Source organism: Pseudonaja textilis, chromosome 3 (genome assembly GCF_049901715.1).
Source record: "Pseudonaja textilis isolate UNSWEBS1 chromosome 3, rPseTex1.2, whole genome shotgun sequence".
NCBI lineage: Eukaryota > Metazoa > Chordata > Lepidosauria > Squamata > Elapidae > Pseudonaja > Pseudonaja textilis.
Window position 1 is genome coordinate 179,735,111 of NC_141992.1, and position 17,585 is coordinate 179,752,695.

At 36.2% G+C, this 17,585-nt stretch overlaps 1 long non-coding RNA gene across 1 annotated transcript in view; it reads right to left on the reverse strand.

The window, feature by feature from the left end:
* Window positions 1-14,107, reverse strand: part of LOC148126442 (uncharacterized) — a 77,613-nt gene extending 63,506 nt beyond the window's left edge. Inside the window, exon 1 of the long non-coding RNA XR_015742631.1 lies at window positions 14,080-14,107. This is a non-coding gene — a long non-coding RNA (uncharacterized LOC148126442). The remainder of the gene's footprint in view (window positions 1-14,079) is intronic.
* Between the last annotated feature and the right edge of the window lie 3,478 nt (window positions 14,108-17,585).

Sequence of the window (17,585 nt, forward strand, 5' to 3'; positions counted from 1 at the left end):
TTTTCAAGGCTGACTCTTTTTTTAATTGATCTTAAAGTAATGCAGAAAGCTCATTTCACACTAAAATATGTGATCAGCAGTAGTCACTTAGCAGTCTTCCAGATGTTGTGACTGCTTACAATTTTCAGTGCTGGCTAGGGTTGATAGGAGTTGGATTTCAATAACATATGGACGATTACACATTATCCATTCCTGCATTTGATTCACTTAACTAGTGAGACAACAGCAGTTAAAAACCATACAATGTGCTGAACAGGCTAATTAAAAACAGCTTATAAGTAAGCATTAGAACAGAGCAATTGAAAACAACCCAGAGAACTCCAAATGTTATTTTGAACAATTAAAATTATTTTTTTAAAAAGAGCAGGGCCTTTAAAGACTACCAAAATGGGGACCAAGTTGTCATCACATGTGGATGGAAACCCATATAGAGTCTTCAGATGAGCAACCTCTACCATGAATATCACAGACCATATCCCTAAGAAATGGGCATTCATGAGTTGGTCTTTGAAGGTGATGGAGTATGCTGTGGCTTTAAGATACTAGAATAACTATATCATTCATTTATTTATTAATATTTATATTCTTTTTCTTGGAAAACATGCAGGATGGTCTCAACAAATGGCAGGCCTTGGCAGCTATCAAAAGATAAATGAAATAGGTATTAACCTAGGTTAAAATTTTGATTAGGTGACCACCTGAAATGCAGATGGAGGATAAACCATGAATTCCTCCTTCCAAACAATGACAACTAACTTCTACATCATAACAAGAAAACTGTGTGAGTACATCCATAAAGTCAGGTTCTAGTTGAAGGCAAATTCTTTTCTTCTGTAATGAAACACATTGTATTTCTAAAACATCAATTCTAGATGTATTTATAAAGAATAAATAAGAGAACAGACTACTCCTAGAGCAGCAAACATTCTGCTGTCTCTTAACCTTTACATTTAAATAAACAAGAAGTAATATGCTACAAAGCAAAGCACTAATCTTTATTTATAAGAATGCCTCTGAACAGATTCATCCCAGCCCTGAAGGAATTCTTAGAAAATAAAAATGATGGTCGGCTGAGGCTCTGTTCATTTTATAAAGCATAAAGTAAACACTATCACAAACCATAAAGTATACTCCAAAAGTAGCAGTAGGGATCAACCTTGTCTTCTAAGTAACTGAGATTTTGCAATTGGCCTTTGAGAGCCATTTTGTAAAAACTCTTAATATTCTCAATGTGCCCCACATTTATTTTATTTATTAAACACATTTATTTATTTTTATTTACTTCATATGGTTGCCCAACTAACACATAGGTGATTCGGGTAGCCTACAACATGTTGCCTAATCCTGAGACACATCCATCAAAAGCCATCAGTCAAAAAGCCATACAATAATGCATACATAAGCGCATACAAAAGCCATACAATAATGCATACATAAGCGCACAACCGTGCCTACTGCCCCTGTCCTATTGTCCCAATTATTAGTTCCTATTTCATATATTTAACCTTATGTTATTTCTTATTTCTATTATATTGTAAGAGTTTGACTAAATAAATAAATAAAATGTAAATATAAATATTAACAAACATAGATTTCAATAGTAACAAACATATGGATATAGTGCAGTTAATTCTTTGTAAGAAAAAAAAGGCATGTAGATTCTTTTCATATAAAAAGAAAGGTTTCCATCTTTTTAACTTGCTGAACCAGTTTAGTCCAAAGGGCAACGATGACCGCAAATTGATTCAATTGAAAAAAGAAATTCATTCTTTATAATCACAAGTTGACACCTGCAAGCAAATCAGTAGTACAAATTAATACTGACATATCATTAAATGCCATTCTTTATTTTCAGCTTTGCACCATTATGAGACATGCCTTAATATATCAGAATATCAGCCTGGAAATAACCACACCAACCTAAAAGAGATATAGGAAAAAAGGGAACAGTGGTAAAGGTAGCAGTGCTCTTTAATGGAACCATTGTTTACCTTCTATTATTTTCAGAACAGCTACATCTATTAAATTGTCAAGAACTAATATATGTTTCTGCAGATCCATATAGCTTTAAGGTCCTTTCTCTACATGTCAGAAATGTCTGCTAGGCAAGGAAGCTCATTCCACTGGGAATAGTCAACATATAATCTGAAAGTTAGAGTTCCTAGCAGTCTGAAGGTTTTCTCAGCATCCACCCTTAAAGGAGGTCATCCAAAGTTCTTTTTGTTCAGAACATTGATAAATCAAAGCTGTAGTGTTAGTGGAATGGGGTTAGAATGTAGGGAAGAACACCCAATAAAATACGTGGGTAAAATGGCAACTAAATCCTCTAAAACTTCAGATGATGGTAATGATGATAGAGGAGGAGGAGGAGGAGGAGGAGGGGGAGGAGGCGGCAAAGTGATGAATATGGTTACCTCCAGAATATGAGTGGGTGGGTGTAACATGTATTCTCTTTGTTCCAAAAAAGAAATCAGTCCTCTTATTGCAAGTACATTCCACAACACCTCTGCTTCCTTGCTTAGAATACTCTATCTCAATTCTCACACTGCTATCAGTCACTCCGTTTCTACCTTAATAGAATCCAGTGTCACTCTTGTGCCTTTCCGCACTATGCATATTTCTTGTATTCTTCAAGCCAACAGCTATTATGACAAGAGGCCAACTTAAACCTGTAGCTTGAAAAAGTATTATTATGACTGTTATTCTTTGACTCATCAAAGAATAACACATGACTAAGAACAAACAAAAGAATCACGTCTTTGACTGGTGTTCTTGGGAAATTCAAATTCCAGCCAAAAAATAGGAATTATCCAAGCAATATCTCAAAATTTGAAACGTGACTAGCAAGGTTGCTATACATTTATTTAATAAGCAAATACATAGGGTGGATTTTTGTAAACTCTGCCAACAAGTCTGGGTAGGGTTGAGACCACACATTGATTACATAGCTGTTATGGATGGGTCTGTTTAGTCTGGCTGCTGTTTTACCTGCGTAATATTAATATATTTAATATATATTAAAAAAAACATTGTTAGCAACCCAGAGTCAAGAAGAAGAAGGAGAAGGAGAAGGAGAAGGAGAAGGAGAAGGAGAAGGAGAAGGAGAAGGAGAAGGAGAGAAGTACATAAAGGCCAATAAGTTATTTTTACTCTTCTGAATTCCTGTAAGCCAAAAGAGAAGAATATTCATAGGATTAGGGGATAAATATTGCTGTAAATAATATTCTCCGTGGCCAACAGTTCTTGTATGTGCAGGCATGTAAAAGAAACTGACAAGGAGTGGAGGGCAATGCCAGAATTTTCAACCAGAATTTTCCAATTTTGGTAGTTTCTAAAATATGAATGAGCATTCTAAGCTTGTAGCGGCATACTATATGGATGGTTGCCATGTTTTCAATTTGCCATGTAATTGGGATGAAGTTGTGCTCCTATTAGTACTTAATTGAACCCATTCAGTAGTTTGCTGCTAAATGTCAACAGTGGGATTCTGAGGGGCTCCAGGTTCACCCAAATGCCACAAACATGCTAACATTTCTATACAAACACAGGGTTTAGTCCTATGTATCATTTTGGCAACTTTGCATAAAAACTTAAAAGTAATAAGATGTTCCAAATACAAATTTGGGACTACTTGAGAATACTGTTGAAATAAATCACAGAGTTGGCATCATAAAACTAGCGTGTTATCATAAATATAACTTGTGTTGTAGCAACCTACACCAAAGATTTGTGTGCCATAATTCCTGTCAACATCATGTTATACATGTCTGTCTGAAGTTCTAAAGACACCTTGTGTTGCCCAGGGCAAGGAAATAAGGTGCTGGGAGAAAGTTGGCAGTTTTTGCAAGGAAAATTAAATTAGTTTTATTTTATAACCACTAAGGAGAATTATTGCTATTATTCAAGTTTGTTTGTGTCATTGTTTCTTTCATTCTTTCTTACGTGTCTTTCAGCAAATGGAAATTAAATCACATTATCATAAACTAGAAATTAAGATACCCTAATGGTGAAATTACTAAGCATGGTTACTTGAAAGATAACTTCACCAAAATCAAAAGAACTTATCTCAGAAGAAAATTATTTGGAATAGGAACTCTAGTAGGGACCCAGTTTTTCATCTCCCCAAATTAATCAGTTCTAAAATTATTTTCCATTATGCAACTTGTCCTTCTGTCTCCAATCCTACATTGCTTTGTTGGTACTACTACAATTCAGAAGTGTAACAACTGATTCTTCTAAAAGTGACACTTTTATATATTACACAATCATTGTGATATTGCACAGTCACTTCACTATAGTAACCAAAGCAGACCTTAAATTGACAAGAAATTTTAAATAATCATGTCTAGATCATGATAAAATAACATAGACAGTTGGATATAGTGGTTAACACACCAGGCTGGGAACTAGGAGACTGTGAGTTCTAGCACTGAGCCAGCTGGATGATCTTGTGCCCACGACTTTCTCTCAAGCCCAGAAAAGAGGCAATGGCAAAACATTATCAATATTTTTAAGTTTCCAAGAGTAAAAAAATGACTCAAACATATGCAGACATAATAGTGTAACAGGACAAGCTTCTATCAAAGGTTGCTTCTTCAGTCAGCTGTCATTAAAGATTCAGAATGGACTTGTTAAAAATCAAAGCTGAATCTTAAGGATGAAGACATGAGCAGAGAATTTGAAAAGGTGTGGAGGGTAGGAGAGAAACCTGAGTGATTCTTGATGCCATACAAAATCCAGCTGTAGTAAGAAAAAGACAGGGTGTGGGTCAGCCACTTCTTTGTCATTCATGATGTCTAATAATGCACTACTAGGTTTGTGCAACAAACGATTTAGCTGTTGCTTCTCCATTATAGATCCAGAGACAGTTCCAGGACTTGAGGTGTCCTTGAGAAGAGCTTTCCATGGCCAACTCCTTGAATGATTATAAGTTTATTTCATTCAGGTTTTACCATGAAAGGCATGCATCCAAGCTTTGCAATTGATAAATGTTTTTGGAGCCAGACAAAAGCATATTCCAAATCTTGGATGCACAGGAGTAATTCAAAACAGAGAGCTATTCTTCAGTTCTTGGGTTTAGGATAAAAATCTGGCATGAAGCCTTGCTGAATCCAGAAGGGGAAGCCTTCTGAATAGACAAAGCTAGGATGAACCTATAATTTACATTATCCTTGCTCTTTTTTTTTTCTGTCTTTCAAAATTGTTCCTATTCTAACTGGAGTCTTTTTCTCTGTGCGTTTATCTTACCAACTTGCATTTTTCTTCCCAAAAGTCAGCCCTGTTCAAAACATTGTCAGGTGTATCAACTTCCAGTCTATTTCCTAGATGGCCCTGTAGCTTCACTGAAATAATAAAGCTGTGGGTTTGCATCAGGTTTGTCTCTGTGCTTTACAAAAGGAGCTGCTATCTGGCTGTTAACACATTCAGCTAGCTGTTCGGGCCACCCAGCTGCTACAAAATGGAGCTTGCATTTTGCAGTTAAACACTTCAAGGAGATAAGCTACTGCTACATCAATTATCTCCCTGTAAGAGACCGTGGTGGGAATTCACACTATCACATTCCATTCTGTTCACATCTACTACAAGTAAAAATAGAACTGTGATGGAATGAAGATGTGTGTGTGCATGTGTGTGTGTGTGTGAGTATGGGTATGTGTGTGTGAAAACAAATAGAGTCACCCAGGAGTGTGACTCCAGTTTGACAGGGGTGAAAGTAAAAGATATAGTAGAACTGTGTAACCAAAACCATCAATGACTGCATTACTATATGTATTCAAAACAACTATAATAGAAACAGGAGAAAACATAAAGGTACCTTATTGTCACCCGAAAAAGATCTGGATTTTTTTCAACCATTTCTTATTCAATTTGATTAAAACATCAGGTGAAAACTGCTCTCATAAGGTTTTTTAAATTAATGAATAGTAAAGAAACCTTCACACATACAGTTGTACATACTGTTTCCACAATGAATGCCTTTTCAATACAAATAGTGGACTTTGCCATTAAGAATGCCTATTAAAGATATACTATGTAATTTTTGGCAGGGACCTGTATCACCATGTCTTGTGCATTGAGTTTGTTTTAAGATACAATGCTTGAATCACTCAGAATATTTGATACTTTACATTCAAGTAATCTACTTCCTCCCGATTCTGATTTTTAATTAACATTTACAGAAGAAATCCTTTATTGGTACGTCTTCTAAATTTACATTAAAATAAGAGTTAACCATTGGAAGGTTCTCCTTTAATTAATTTATAAAATTCTCTGAATGGAAGGCGCATATGCTCAGTTTTTACAATTTAAAATATTAAATAAAACTTTCTCATGAGGAAGAAGCATTTGCTCGATCTGACAAGAAGTTGTGCAAAAGTATTAGGAAGTTAGAATTGGATTTATGTGTTACATCGTAAGCTCCCAGTTCTGCCGAATTTAAGGCCATTTAATAGTGCATTTTAGCACTACAATCTTAAACTTCCTACTGATCCCGAGTGCACATATATGAGACATGTATTAGTATCCAGGCATCAGAGGCCCTATGAATTTCATGACTAAATTTAGGCAAGTTTATTTAACTATTAAGTCCCAATAATTAAATGAGGATTTCCTTGTCAGTAGGCTTATCACCATAACCTTAGAATTGCTTAGCCATTCCAAGTTTTGTATATTCAGCTAGAGAATTTATAGTCAGAAAACTAATCTCCTTGTAGTCGGTATTAAACACTTGGATAGCATAACTGATCTTCATACAATGTAAAGCTTACACAAGTTGATCTGAGGTTGAACAGAATGGTATAATTGTGTAGTTCTTCAGTTTCCATGCAATTCTGAAGGCTGGTCCTGGATATTGATAGCATGTTTCATGACCCTTGTGCCTGGAAAGAGTTTTCTTGATTTAAGTCAAATACATTTAGTTAACTCTTGAGTGTAGTGTAAATATTTATCTGGCAGTCTGACATGGAGGTTGCTCAGGAATTGGAGAGCCTTGCATTCTTTTTCATTTGTATAGAAAATGTATGGGCAAATATATTCAGTAGCTGAAACCTGATTTGTTCAAGTTAACTAGTCTGAGCAATGTTCAAGGGCTGCTGTTTTGGAATCTGGCAATTTGATTTGGAAGATTAAATAATGAAAGTTAGGAATGTATTTTTAGAGGATTTTTAGAGGAAGAATTTAAATCTCTGACACTGACTATTTACTTACATCCTTGCTTATGTCATTTAAAAACAAAACTAGACTTTTCTGTAGAATTCCAAAAATGAAATCTATATTATTTCAACAATAACTGCACATAATCATAAAAGAAGAAAGGAAAAGTGATAAGAGAAAGAAAAATCATGTGTGGTGCTGTCACCAGGGGGGTGATTTTATTATATTTATGTATTATATGACTCTTCTTTTATTAGTTTTATTGTTTTATATAAGGTTTTATATTCTGTAAGCTGCCTTGAGTCACCAAGTGTGAATAGGAAGCAATATAATTTCCCTAAATAAAAATAAATAAATAAATAAAACCAGCATTAGAAAATGACTCCATTTTAAATTCCTTTTGCTAATGCCCTGACATATTTAAAAAGAGATTACATTTTTAAAACAAAGAAAGGAATGTTCTACTGAATATCCCATGTACTTTGCTATGTTTAATAAAATGCTACATTTTTTTTTCAGAGAAATGTTGCTTCATTTTTGTAGAAAATGTGTGGGTTTGAGAGAGTGATGAAACACCCACAATTTGCAAACAAAACTTATCCTGTTTGGAATCTACTGCCAGTTGATTTTGAAAATTGGTTTTATTTTATTAAGAAGAGAGAAGTAGCATTCCTAGCCTTGTCTCAGTTTGTCCATGGGGATTTCGTGTATCCTTCCAAGTGTATTTATTGTTCCCCAAAGAACAGGCTTTGACAGGCTCAAAGTCTAAAGTTCCCTATTTGTTGACAGAAAATGTTGGACAGCCAGCAATAGAGTAAGCTTACGTGTACTGACTTGATATCATTTAATTTGAAAAATCTGCTTTCCCAGTAAAGGGGAAACATAGATTTTGAAGAAAACATGTGTGCAGTGGTACTATTTTCTATTGAGTCCTATTAATTGACAGATCTATTACTGAAAATGCACAGCATGAATGTTTAAGTTATTATTATTACTCATAGAATAAATCTTCAGTTGTCAATATGACAAGAGTCAACACTTTGCTATGTGTTGATCAGACATGGAAATTATTATCTGAAAGAAACACTTTTTGGTTCTGTCTTTCCTGCTATTAGAGAGGAGGAGTCCTCTTATATCTTCCACATCAACATCTTTATGCTAAAAAGAAAAAGTGTAAAATAGAATGATGTGTTTTCTTATTATATCAAGTTGGAATTTTTTAATAGATCCAGGTTTCCTCAATTTGCTGTTTAGAAAGCAGTTTTCTTCTCACATTATAGAAAAGATCATCATCCAGTAAATCATAGGATTTTTTTCCAAATTTTTCCAGAACCATGCCTTGGTGGTCCTTGCCCACTCCCAAAATATGGCTCAATCTTTTGTTACCTTATGTGAAAAGTAAGGGGCAGAATATAATACACTAGTAGGGGATGGTGCAGGAGATGGAAACAGTGGTGAGATTCAGCCAGTTCTCACCACTTTGGGAGAACCAGTTGTTAACTTTCTGAGCAGTTTGGTGAACTGTTGTTGGAAGAAATCATTAGGACAGAGAACCGGTTGTTAAATTATATGAATCCCACCACTGGATGGAAAGCAAGTTCAACAGCAGAAAGGAAAGGCACCAAAGAAGTAGCAACCAAATGACAAACAGGAGAAAGGGACAGAGTATCAGAGTCTTCCTAAGTGGCAACTAAACAGTGTTTCCTCAGCCCAAAGTACCACTGGCAATATTGAGTGGGCATTTCCAGGCAGTAAGGAAGGCAATAGCTATACAGTATGTATGTTGTTTGTGCATATATGAGCCACAGGTTACAAAATATGTTCATGAGAGTTTGTGAGATGCTCAGTGTGGGTGGAAAATTTCCCACCAATGACTTCCATCTGGCATTCTCCAAAGTAACATGGACTCCTAGATGGCAGTCAGGAAAAACATCCATTTCTATTGCTATCTTGCAGTTCTACATTCAACTGACATTCATCTAGTAGCAGGATGATGGATTCTCTGATAATTATCCCCAGGACATATGCATGTCCAAAGAGGGAATTTTTTTAAAACATCAAGAGGTTGATTGCAATTTTTTTATGGGCGGGGTTCCAATCGTGCAGCTACAGCTGCCATCTTCACATTTTTCACCCTACCCTCTTCCTACCACTGTCAGGACACTAAAACTGAATTTATTTTAATTCCAAATAAAATAAATTGAGAAAGGAATATAGGTAAGGAAAATATAGGTAAGGAAAAATATAGGAAAGAAAAATATAGGATAGGATAGGATAGGATAGGATAGGATAGGATAGGATAGGATAGGATAGGATAGGACAGGACAGGACAGGACAGGACAGGAAAGGAAAGGAAAGGAAAGGAAAGGAAAGGAAAGGAAAGGAAAGGAAAGGAAAGGAAAGGAAAGGAAAGGAAAGTACTGAAAGTTTCTAGTTAGACTTGACTTTCAGTTTGCTTTTTTTCATTCATTCCAGAAGCCTCAGAAGCTTTTTGAGACAAGGCAAGTGGTGTGTATCACAATAACCCTTCCTGGAATGAGACTTCAGTCTTCGCGCAGCACATCTGCTTCTTCTACTGAGAGGAAGAATCTAGTTTTCTTACTCTTTTGAACTGCAGCAAAATCTAATTCAAACAAACACAATACAGAAGCCTGATGATGGCAGATGGGATTCTGCCAAAACGTCGCTACAACTTTAAAAGCACAACTATAATGACGTGGGAAAATACCCGAACAAAGCTGAATATCATACATATTGATACCCACAAAAACTTAAGAATATGTATGTATGTATGTATGTAGGTCTAGGTGTGTTTGAGTCTTTTCCCATGTAAGATTAAGAGTATCTTGGCGACGTTTTGGCGAGGTCCCACTCGCCATCCTCAGGCTGGTGCTTTCGGCTTCGTGCCAGTGCAAGCAGTGAGTGATCGGAGCTACCATCTCTCTATAAATACTGGTGGTGGAGACTGGTGTGCTGGGCTGGTTGGCTGCACTGCTGCCTCTTGATTGGTTGATGGAGTTGATGTTGGTATAATGGGCTGTGTGATGCCTTGTGAGTTTTGTTGTGGAGATATCCTGGATCTTGTGTTGGAATCTCCTAGGTCGTTTGTTTTGTAGTGATCTTTTTTCCATTACCCATGCCGTTAAAACATGAGAGGCTAATACATACCTGTACCCATGAAAATCTACGAAAACAAATATGTGTGTGTGTGTGTGTGTGTGTGTGTGTGTGTGTGTGTGGCATTCAGCTTTGTTCGGGTAGTTTCCCACGTCATTGTAGTTGTGCTTTTAAAGTTGTAGCAACGTTTTGGCAGAATCTCATCTGCCATCATCAGGCTTCTGTATAGTTTTCATCTGAGATCTTTTGCATGATTCATCCCAAAATTAAGAGAATATATATATATATTGTCTCAATTTTGGGATGAATCATGCAAAAGATCTCAGTGCATGATTAACATCTGTTTTGACTACTGAGTAGGATGGAATGTTACTTTCCCACATTTCTCCTTTTATTACATCGTGGATTATCATAGAAGATAAATGTTGGATAGTTTCTTGTATCTTTGGATTTCATCTAGTCCAACCTGCTGTTGACTGCAGGCTATCTACCATGACTACAACACCCTGACACATAGGAATCCCATTGAAAAACTTCCAGAAAACAAACTACAGCATCCAACATACAGTAATTGTATATAAACATTTTCATAATAAAGATAAAAAATAGAGTAAAAATTCAGCAAGCATAAATCAAAAACAGTCTGCTATAAAATCATAAATTAAATAAAAACAATCTCTCTTGTTATATTGCCAGGCTTATTGGAATGAAATGCAGACTTTCCATCAAGTGAAGGCAATGTATTGTAGTAGAAGAGTTGAGGTAAAGAGCTGAATCTTATTAAGTTTAGTTTCAAGTAAAATATATATATACACATTTTATTTATTAGTTGGTTGTTGCTAGGAGAAAAAAAGCCCACAGATGAATTTGAATATACTAAATAGAGGAGGGAAAGTCTGGTTATCTCATGCTTAAGTCAGTTTACTAGCATGAGGAAAAATACGGAAACTTACACACATTACATAGAATATATATTCCAGATTTCCAAACATGCCTCCAAATGAAATTTTCAGTGATAAATACTAGCTTAAATTTAGAAAAAGGTGATGAGCAGCACCTTGAATTGAACTTGGAAAGAAACTGGAAACCAGAGCAGCAGCAGAGGTGTTAAATGGGCAAACCCAGGAACACCTTTTACTACTCATGCTGTTGCATTCTGGACCAGTTAGGGTTTCCAGGTGGGATCTACTTGAAAACCAAGTAGATCCCCATGTAGAGCACATTACAGTAATCCAGACAGGAGGTGACCAAGGCATGAGTGTCTATGAGCAATGTCTCCTTTTAATTTAATAAGCAATGCATATATTAATTCAGTCATTGCACACATACAAAAACTTATATATTGCTGATTTCAAGGACTTAAAAAAACAGCTAGAAGGTCTTCAAAATACCAAATCCAATAAAAAACAAATTAAAAAGGACATTAAAATGACAGGCCTTCACTCATGATATTTAAGGGCTTCTTAAAACATAACAGAGTTAGGACCATACAGATTGCTGTTCAAAAGGCAGGCATGGCAACAGAAACATTGGCTTCTTGGCCAAAATAATATCTTTTTTAACTAATTTGAGTAGAGATATAATCAGAAATGCCAATGTGGAGAGGAGATAGATAGATGATAGATAGATAGATAGATAGATAGATAGATAGATAGATAGATAGATAGATAGATAGATAGATAGATAGATAGACAGACAGACAGGGAGAGCAGACTTCAATATACTGTGAATATCCAACATGCCAATCAAGCTTCCTCAGCCTACTGGATCCCAAATGCTTTATGGATGATGGTAATTCTTCAGATTTGTACTTCTAAAACATCTGGGAGGTAGAGATGCCAAATATGGAGAATGGTGATATAGATTACACAGCATCTAAAAAAACTTGTTGTTTCCTACTTAGTAATTTAAGTAGTAACAATTGTACTATACAGCATTACAATTATTCATCAGCTGGGAGCTTTTCCATTCTACAAGGGATGCATTCTGGTGACTGGCTGGGAGAGACACTTATCACTAAATTTGCTAAGTTAAGGCTTATGTGAAATTTCACATGGCTCATATCTAGAGGGTGAATTCTGCTATCTCACACAGATTTGGCTGAAGTCATAGGAGCTGCCTTATCTCAAGTAACACTCACTCCAAGATTTCCATTCCTAGTTCTCTTTTATTTTCCTTTGGCAATAAATGTTTGCCATTAAAATGGTATATGCTGCAACATCGATTTTATAAGATTATTTCATTGGCATTCTTTAATTCAGAACAAACTGACATTTTTCAGGCACTGAACTCACTTGTTCCAACCTAGTCAATAGATGTCATCTCTTAATTTTATGCATTTATAGTATAATCATTTTATTTTACTTTAAAATGTCGTGGCTGTCTAATTGATTGACTATACAGCATGGCATAAAATTTGTTGTTAACAAAGCATGAATAAAAGCATATAGAATTTTTCAAAAAGCACATAAGTTTAAGTACGTTGACTTAGCTAAAATAGCATTGCTATCAGGAATAATGGTAAAGTATTAGTCTCTCTTTCTGGTGCCAGCAGTTGTTTTCATTATTCCTGATCATAAAGCTTCTTTCTCTTTGCCTTTTTTTTTTGGAAAAAATAAAATCACATAACACAATACATTAGCTATAGTGTTGCCCTAACTTGGGTTTGGCTTCATGAAGGCAACACCTAGCCAGTATAAATTTGGCTTTAAGATGACAACAAGTAGCCAATGCAGACTGTATCAAAGAAATTCTCATACAAGAGAAATGTGGGATTTTTACATTTATTCATTGTAAGGTGGCCAGGAATTTTGTTGAATGCCAGTTTTTCATTGGTTGACTGATTTGCACTCAGCCATCAATAGGCACATAGAGATAAACCATAATTACACACCATTCAAAAGAGACCATTAAAAGAACATGTTTTCTATGAAGGAAACAACAAGAGTAGTAAACATCCTCCCCAGCAAACAACCAAACTCAGAGACCACCAAGGACTGCACAATTCAATCCTGAGCTACATATAATCGATTGGATTTGAGCTCAAAATCCCTAATAGCAATAGCACTTAGACTTATATACCACTTCATAGTGCTTTACAGTACTTTCTAGGTAGTTTACAGAGTCAACTCATTTCCCCCCCACCAAAAAAAATCTGGGTCCTTATTTTACCAACTTTGGAAGGATAAATCAATCTTGAACTGGATCAGACACTGGGCAATGTTAATCTGCAATATTGCATTTTAGCCAACCATTTTAACCACTGCACCACTGAAGACATCATAAGGAAACTCTTCCTCCTAGCTTTTTCACTTACAGTTCTACTGTCCTTGCTAAAGAAGATCTCATTTCTCTGGAGAAACAAGAGAGATTCTCCAACCAATGTCTTTACCCAGGAATCATGTGGAGAATTTCATTTATGGCCTGCACTAATTCTAAGTAATTGGCCAATTGTACTCCAGATTTCTTCACAAGCAGGAGAGAATGCTGACTCTATCATATCCATCTCAACCAACTAGGAAATAGGGAATTCAGGATCATTCTGTTACTTGCAAATAAATGTTGCTGAACTCAGTAGGACTGATTTCTGTGAAGCCTCTTCAGTAGAGGAAAAACTCAGGGTGCAATCTTAATTTCTAAAGTTCTTTCCACAGAAAAACCCTTTTCTTCTAAGAAAAAAAAAGGTCAGTAGTTCTTGCTGCTTACTGCAATCTTAAATTACAGATCCATAGCTCTCATTTCTCTGTCTCTCTCTAATTTATTGGAGCAACTCAGTTTAGGTCTTTCATCTGAATCTGGAAGAAACAATACCTAATTCTCCGTGCAAGTTCACCTCCGGAGCACAGCAGGAAGAGAATTATGTACTGTTTTATGTATTATTCATTCTAGTGTATGTGGCTAAGCACTCCTCTTCTACACCAAGTTTATTGTTTGTACAAGACTGTGTATCTTTTGTAATGATATTCCTTCAAATGAAACCAAGCCAATAATGTGTTTACATGAATTGAACATGTTTGCTGTTCCACGCCAATGACTTTTTATTGGTTGCCTTAGTCTTAAAGCATGCAAAGGGATTAGCAAAAATGGTTTAAATTTAGTCCCCTTTTGGTGCTTTGATCTTATCTTTTCAATTCTGGGTTTGGCTTGGAGTCAGACTGTACTTCACTGAGAAGTCTTTGGCTCAGTTTCTTAACATCAGGAACCCTCGAAACTCCTAATGCATCAATTTCCTATTAGTGAAAAGATCGAGAACTTAGATGCAGAACTTTACAACCTGTATCTTTTCAGGTGTAAGCCCCAGAACTCTTCCAAATGTTACTACTACATCTTAGCTTTTAATATGTCCCAAAGGGAAAATGATACCATATATAGGTAATGACTTGCAAAACAAAACATCAAAGTAGGAAGGGTGACATCATTTAGAGGACTTTGATGGATCTTAAAAAAATATAACAATATAAGGGAACAATTCATTTGGATGAGAGCCCATCAACAAATCTAATGTTTATAGACTGGAATGGAAGGTGTATAAAATATAATGGAAAAAGAAAATAGTAACCCCTTATGTAATGCTGCCAAGAACACTACATGTGCATCTAATGACTAGCAGTTGTGTTCAACTCAGGAAAGTCTTTCATTTCACTTTTGCCCATGCAAATAAAGAGATGATGATGCACTTTTCAAAAGTGTATTGTTCAAAAATGTTATTATTTAAAATAATAATAGTGGTCAATACTTAGAGCATATCAAGTTTACGATTCAAGGACTCAGCAGATAATTTCATTTTCTTCCCCTATCCCATCAATGCCTTATAAGACTGGCATCCTGTAAGACAATTTTTTTTCTTCCTTGACAGTGAAGATAAGAAACAAAAAGAGATTTCTTGCCTTTTTAATTGAGCTTCTTCATGGAGCTTATCCATTCAAATTGCAATGCTTCTTTCTGTTATAACTTTCATATGTTATTAAACTGATGGACCCTGCTTCTGTTGGTGAAGATCTTTTGATAATGTCCCGTGTGTTTTGCAAGCTAAGAATTAAAAGGGAAGTATTACTGGTCTCAGAGTAGGTGAATCCCCATTAGTGATGTATACATTATGTAAGTTATATAGGAAAGAAAGGTAAAATGATCATTCTTCTCCATAACTGGCAGACTTTACCAGTGATAGTGAAGTCTCCTTTTTGTTTATTCATTTATTTAGTCATTACTGCTTAAGTAAACAACATATCAAGAAAATATTGGACATTAAAAACAAACCAAGAAAACAACCCTTAGTGCAAGGGTTTTCAAACTTGGCAAGTTTAAGACTTGTGGACTTCAACTCCCAGAATTCCTGAGCTCATATTACTGGAGGAGGAATTCTGGGAGCTGAAGTCCACAAGTCTTAAAGCTATGAAGTTTGAAGACCCCTGCCTTAGTGTTATTGCTAGGTTAATATAATCATGAGCTCCAAAATAATATTAATATCCAAATCAACATATCTAATCGATCTATCGATCATTCATTCAAGAGAAGTAACATAGAAGCGACTTGCCAAACTGTCAGTAGCAGTTTAGTGGTTTTCCTGAAATGTGAGATAAAGCAGGTACTAGAAGCAGAAAGACTGAACAAAAAAGTTTTCTTTTTTTCACAATGCTTAAGACTTGTGATATTGGTTCTTAATATGACTATATAAAGAAAGAGAAACAAAATGATTTTTCCCAATCTTGCCATGCTGCAAAAAAAAAAAAGTCTAAAAATACAGCTCTTATGTTTCCCTTCTTTTATCCTGTTACATCATAACAGATAATTAAAGATATTCCTTTCGGTTCCACTTTCTGCTCTATGAACCATGAATTCTCCTGGCAGACAAGGAGAGCTAAGAACCAATCTGGAGCATTAATAAAATTAAGTCTGTCAGAGGTGGGTCCGCTGGGCATTAATTTTAAGTTCTAACAAGACCAAGTATTGGCAATACATTTTGGCAAACTCTGAACACAGAGTTTGGCACAAGTGGAGACTTCTATTGTAATTTAACTTGTCAGGCTTGTCCTGCAGTGAATTTTGTGTACTTTATTTTAAATTAGTTTATATCATACAGAACAACAGGGGAGGAAAAATATGAATTAATGTAGGGAGGAAACACCTTTTATAATGAAGGAACCAGATGCTGAAGCAATAACCTGGCCAGCCAACCGAATGACTCATAGTTAAGTAATACGACTGTATCAGAGCAACATATCAATGTAATCACTTCTCATTATACCAATACAGTATAGGAAGATCTGTTACACCAAGGATAAGCAATTTTTCCAGTGGGTGGGAAAATGGGACACTGAAAGTGTGTGGTAGCTATTTTTATGATGTGGAAGCCATATAGAGCTGAGGAAGATTACCTGTTCACAATAGTGATATCTGAGGAACCCTCTTATCCCAGTGGGATTGCCTGGCCCCAGTGGTGGGATTCAAATAATTTAACAACCAGTTCTCCCAGGGTCAGGTTGCTTGTCGTGGGAGGCATGGCCCATCTCCATCTTAAAATTCTGCCACACAAGTGGTACGATCCTCCTGGAATGGCCAACCTGACCCGGGGAGAACCAGTTGTTAAATTACACACACACACACTATCAAAGTGGTTCCTAGATGCAATGCTGCGCTGCAATGGGGAAACAGAAAACAGAGCAGCTGGCATGAGGGAAGGAGGAGTAGCAGGGAGAGGAAAGAGGGAAAGCGGCCTCCTCTTTCCTTCATGCCGGCTGCTCCATTTCCCATTTTTCCATTGCAGTGCAGTGCCCAGGATCCACTTTGATAGCGGGGGATGGTGTAATTTAACAACTGGTTTGACCAAACCAGTACAAACCGAATGAATCCCACCTCTGGCTGGCCCCTCTTTGCTCTGCAGAAGGGGTATGCTACAGACCTTATCAGTCAAGGAATTTTGGCTGATGAGTCCAAGAATCCAGCCTTTTCTGCTGTGGCCCCTGTCCTCTGGAATATTGTGCCCTTCAAGGTGAAATCTGGCTGAATCCTCTTGGTCTTCTGAAAGGGCCTGAAAACCTGGCTTTGCCAACTGGCTTGGGGCCCTGAAGGGTTCCAGTCTGAAGGTGGCTAGTAGATTAAGAGAAGATCCCACCTCCACCCCATTTACGTATTGGTTACTTTTTATCCTACTTGTTGTTAATTGTAAAGTTTTGAAGTTTAATGCCCAAAGTTTTTAAAATTTTAAACCAAATTGTTTTGCAGTTTTGCCACCCAGAGTGACTTGATAGTGAGATGGGTGGTGTGTAAATTGAATAAATAAATAATAAACACCATCAGGGTCATTTATTGATGTGAAG